Source organism: Limulus polyphemus, unplaced genomic scaffold, assembly GCF_000517525.1.
Source record: "Limulus polyphemus unplaced genomic scaffold, Limulus_polyphemus-2.1.2 Scaffold859, whole genome shotgun sequence".
Lineage (NCBI taxonomy): Eukaryota > Metazoa > Arthropoda > Merostomata > Xiphosura > Limulidae > Limulus > Limulus polyphemus.
In genome coordinates, this window is record NW_013666469.1 from 29,618 (window position 1) to 35,456 (window position 5,839).

General features: G+C 34.3%; 1 protein-coding gene across 1 annotated transcript in view; it reads left to right on the top strand.

Moving 5' to 3' along the window:
* Positions 1–5,839, top strand: part of LOC106460906 — a 12,233-nt gene that overhangs the window by 546 nt on the left and 5,848 nt on the right. The window lies entirely within an intron of this gene.

Genomic DNA, 5,839 nt, shown 5'->3' on the forward strand with positions numbered 1-5,839 from the left:
AGGGTTTTTTATTAATTTCTATCAAGACATTATGAACGCGTATGTTTTAATATCATATCAGAAATTTCATTTTTATAACTTGTAGGAAAATAATATCTTTACTTTGTAAATATATATATGCGTGTTTGTATTGTTCATTATAATTACATTATATCTCTCTCTTACAATCAATGGTTGAAACATAAAACCAGGAAAATATCTACAAAGTTATTCTTGTCAAGATAGTTTCTCTCTTAATTATTCTAAGTAAAAAATTGATGAATAGGTAAATCATATTGTTTGACCTTAGAAAAAGTCACCTTAATTAAAATATATATATGCGTGTTTGTATTGTTCATTATAATTACATTATATCTCTCTCTTACAATCAATGGTTGAAACATAAAACCAGGAAAATATCTACAAAGTTATTCTTGTCAAGATAGTTTCTCTCTTAATTATTCTAAGTAAAAAATTGATGAATAGGTAAATCATATTGTTTGACCTTAGAAAAAGTCATCAAACCTTAATAAAAATTATCTTATGTATAGGTATTTAGATTATAAGAGTGAAATGTTCAGGTCAAAAAATTAAACAAGCCGTTTTTACATTAGGCTTAGAGAGAACATAACTTGTAATCAGAAATTCACTTTCTGTGTCATCTAATTTACTTATTGGGTAAGTGAACAAAAACAACAATTCAAGCATCTAAAACAAGCATACACATCTACGTACAGTTTTATATTTGTTATATTATGGAGGTTCCGCCTCCTACCCTTAACTTACCACTATCAGTTTTGGTATTTTGGAATGTCAAACCCCTACTTTACCAGGTCATGATTACGAGAGACCTACTTGAAGCATATATGGTAAAAATGGCCGACATGAGTATTAAATCTTATATTTAAAACAAATAATAACATTTCGAACTCCTTAGGTCATGTCATTCGCTATATTCGATTTTTTGGTCCGATTTTGTTGGACCTGGGAAGGTCAGGTACACCTTCGATCTTTTCCTCCCTCCCTAACAGATGTTTCGGATTTTATTATTAATTTGTTTTCCTTCTAAGACGATTTTGGTACTTTCTTTATTGTTTAAAACTTCTGCTTCTTGATACTGTAGTTTGGTCAAGTCTACAATGCAAGATGTCGTCACGGGGTCCGTGCTAATGATGCTGTTTCCAGGTTGCTGAGGTTTTATTTTATCCACACGGAATCTTTCCGGTAATAATTCCCACACTTACACAATGCTAGATTATTTCCATAGCGTCCGTAAATAATATTTCCCAGTCCTTTTAAAGCCTTGTCCATATTATGGGCTGATATCATCAATTTTACATAATTACACACAAATCGCTGATGTGGGTTTACACAAAGTTCTACTTTCACACTACAGTCCATTCAGTAATAATGCAGTATATACACACAAATCAATTTTAGTGTTGGATATACAAGACTGTTTAGCTAAAGAGTTATTTTTAAATTTATTTAGTGATTTAATATTTAATAATTATTTAGGGTTCATAACAAGTTACTTATTTTAAAAGCCATAGTTGTAACAAGTTTCGTCATGTAACTATGTACGAGTCGTACGTTGTGCAGTTCTAATTGTTAAACTAGGCTTTTGTAATACTGTTGAAGTCATCTTAGTCGAAGCTTCTAGGTTCTTCTCGTTATGTGAATATTGTTGTACTAGAGGGCTAGATATTTCTAGATTTTTCTATCACTTGTAATAAATACGAGCAGACACAGAGCACAAGTAAGAAGTTAAAGTAAGATAGTGAAAGTGAAGCTAGCCTGTGTGATTGTCAGTTTAGCCATAACGGGGAATATCTAAAGTGAGTTTCACAGTGGTGTTGTAACAACAGAGATAAAGAAAAATAAGATGTCTTGTCAAAGAGTGTTCTAAAATAATCGAATCCGCCCGTGTGGACTTTGACGAAAAGATGACAATTATTTAAAGCTCTGGATACAACTTTAATAACCAATAGTATAACGAATTTTTGTACGTACGTTTAACTTGTTTTGATTATATTATTTTAAAACAAGTGGATTGTGGATTGTCCGTTAATTGTTGACATTTATCGCTAGCAAATCACAGACACCTACTGTAAAGACTTCCGGCCCTATAAAGTCTGCTATTTAGTACACATAAAATAAACCTATTTTTTTAGAATAAAATTATAAATGTATCGAAAAAAATTCTGTAATGTTTAGCACTAAGTGACCGTTTTAATAATATTATTTAATAGCGAGAGGTACTTCTGAATTTGTCCATCATGTATGATATACCTCTCTAAGTTGTCCACTAAGTTGTTTTTATTTTTCCTATAGTATTTGAGCGAGTTTTCAAGGAGTCTATCAGATAACCGAGAGGTGTTTGGGTATGTGTGTAAAAAGGTTAAGTTTGTTGTACGGGGGGACTTATCAGCTTTTGTGAGTATATAGTTTTGTGTTTTCTGTAGATGTTCTATATGTGTGTCAGAAACGTTAACCGTGCGTGCAGGCATGTTTTATGACTCGCCTAATGTATGTGTTATATGTATATATTTTGAGTGTAGCGTCTGATGAAGCTCCTTGATTATTACCTGTCAGACATGTACGATACCTCGCTCCAAGCCAGATCCGATTTGTCATAAACTAATATGCTTTAATTCACGTTATTTTTGAGTCGTAAATTAATCCTAAAAATTTTACAGATGTGGCGACTTCGAGGAGTGCCCCATCTAGATATAGTTAAGGTTTCTTTCTGCTTTGTTAGTTGATCTTGTGAATAATATTATATGTGGATTTGGCTTATGCAGTAGAACTGATTTGATAGATCTGGTACAATACTCCTTTCCGGTCCTCTGTTTCAAGTCTCTTTCCTCTTTATCTTGTGCTCGACTTTTTCTCTCTGGCACTGCCCCAAAGGTTTTGTGGTGAAGGGTCCTTCTTCTGCACTTCCTTCAACTCCCGTGAAGCTACATTCTGGATGTCACTTTTTAACACTTTTCGCTGTTTTTCTCGCTACCTTGAAGCAGTATTGTTACGTAATAGCGTTTGTCGAAAATTCGAGGCCTCAGTGAACAAGATATATATCTATGGGTGATCGATCGAGAGCAAGTTAAGTGTGAAGTAGAGATAAAAGTGAAATCAAAGTAATGTTCAATTACAAAAAAGTTTAAAAACGTGAAGTTAGCCAGTGTGTGAGTGATTAGCCGCAATGGGCGATACTTTAAAGTGAGTTTCACAGTTTAATAGAGTTAAGGAGAATAATGTGTCTTGTCAAAGGGTGTTCTAAAGTAATTTAACCCGTCTGTGTGGACTTTGAGGTAAAGGAGACAATTATTTGAAGTTGGATACAACTGTGGTAACCCATGGGGTAGCATAAGTGAATTATTCACTAATACTATTGTGATAAAGATAGAGAAAAATAGTTTGTCTACTCAATTGGATTCTAAAGTAATTGAATCAGCCTAAGTAGACTTTTAACAAGAAAATATTATTATTTAGATTTTTAGATACAACTGTGATATTCTATTGTGTAAATAATTTTTGTTCATACGTTTGACTTGTATTGAATATATCCTTTTAAAACAAGTGATTGTGTGTTGTCCATTTATTGTTCGAATTTATGACCAAGAAGTCACAGACATCTATTGTAGAAAAATACCAGCCCACATATATATAAAACCCTGACTTTTGGCGAGCCAGCCAGGATTATACAGTGGCAAACGGTAGTGAAAGAAGACGTGAACGACAGCCAGAAGAAGTGGGCCTATATACGCACAACTGTAGTAGCACAAATAGTGTAGAGATTACAATTATGATATATGACCATGTCATATTTTGATAATTGGATAGAAAGAGGTGAGCATCTTGTGTTAAAAGACAGTGAACTACGAGAGTTTCTCAAACAAGAACAAGAACTAGAGAGAGAAGAGCAGCAACGGAAGAGAAAGGGGAAGAGGCAGAGAAGAGAAAGGGGAGAGGCAGAGAATAGAGGAAGAATAACTGAAAGAAGAAAAGGAGAGAAAGGAGATAGATACTTGAAATAGAGGGAGAATGAATAATAGCACAAACTGAAATTGCCAAGCTCACCCAACAGAAAGAAGATGGACTAAAGAATGACAATAGGAAAACCGACCCAAGCTGTGCAAATTTGATGAACATAAATATGACATGGATGTTTTCCTGGAGAGATATGAAAGATATGGGACAAAGGCGACTGGGCAGTCTGTCTCAGTCTGTTTCTCACAGGAAAATGTTTACAAGTATATGCAAGCATGGCATCAGAAGTTGCCATGGACTATAACAAATTAATAGTGGCATTGCTGAAAAGATATGAACTTACTGTAGAAGCTTTTCGTTAGAAGTTCAGAAGAGTTAAGCCGGACACTGGAGAAACTGTATTTCAGTTTGTGGCACGTCAACGGCGATACTTCACCAGATATGGACTGAAATGGCCAAATGTGAAAATAGTTTGATGGACTAACAGATCTACTAATACTGAACAGTTCATGATCACGTGCTCAACTGACGTGCCATTGTTCCTAAATGAAAGAGCACCAAAAGACGTGAACGAGATAATGAAGCTGGCAGAACAGTATATGGAAGCTCATGGTCCAAGAATATCTAATTAAAGTCAAAACCAGTAATTCCTGACCGAGAGCAGGAATTTACCAATAGTGACAGGAGATTAACAGACAAATGGCAAAAAATATGCTATATTTGTTATAAAATAGGGCATATCGCAAAGGAGTTCAAGTCCATTACCAAAAAGAAAGAGCAGAATTCTCAACTTAAAGCAGCTGGAGCTACTTATAAAGATAGCACTGGCAAGAAACAAGAAAAAAGTGACTGTTACCATAGATGTTGCTGCAAGAAAAACACAATCAAGACAACTCATCAAGAAAGTGAAGGTTCTATGAGAAACTGGGTGTAATAGTGTAGCAGTGAGAACCAGTCTAGTATCTGATGACCAAATGATAGGCAAAGTACATCTGTGTGTGCTAAGTGATGGAACAATGAGAAAGTTTCCCATATCAAAAAATAAAGGTGGATACTTCATATTATGTAAATGACCTTGAAGTCATGCATATCAAGGCACCAATATTTTAGTTGGTGATTGGAAACATATCAGGTGGAAGGAATGTGGAGAAACCAGATAGAAAGAAAATAAAAGAGGCATCTGCATTCACCACTAGAGCTCAAGGGAAGAAGATAAAGCAAGATATCAAGCCCCTATCTCCCCAGGTAGCCTTTACTACACATGACACAAGGTTTTAGTGTCTTACCTTCAAAAGTTTATTAAACTACTTTTTGTTTATGTTATACCAATTAGAATAGCATACAATCCTAGATAATAATCCATATGTTAATAGTATATAAGCTTTAAGTTTTTAATTCTACAAGAAAATATATAAAAAAAATCCTGAATTTCCACTAGTGTGACCCACGTGTCGCATTTTGTCTTAACATGTCATCATCCCTATTTTATCCAACACCTTTCTAAAATGAACGAAATTACACGAAAAATACTCTGTATAAAATTGTTATTGCTCAAACAGACAACAATTTTTATAGCCTTCAATTTTGCTTGGTTACAGAGCTATCAAATAGATAATCAGACTCCTTCTGCCACACCCACCTGTCACATCCTCTCTGTCACAATTTGTTAATAGTTCTCTCTTACGTTTCATTATATATTACCTATAACTAATAGAAAGTCAATATTTTCATCTATCAAATGACGTTTTGTATAACATTGTGTTCTGAACAGATAATCGTCAATTTCACTCGGAGTAGCAACATCGTTCCCGTGGGAAAGTTAACGACTAGATTGGATGAATTTGTAATGGCTCTTTTCTCATAGTTA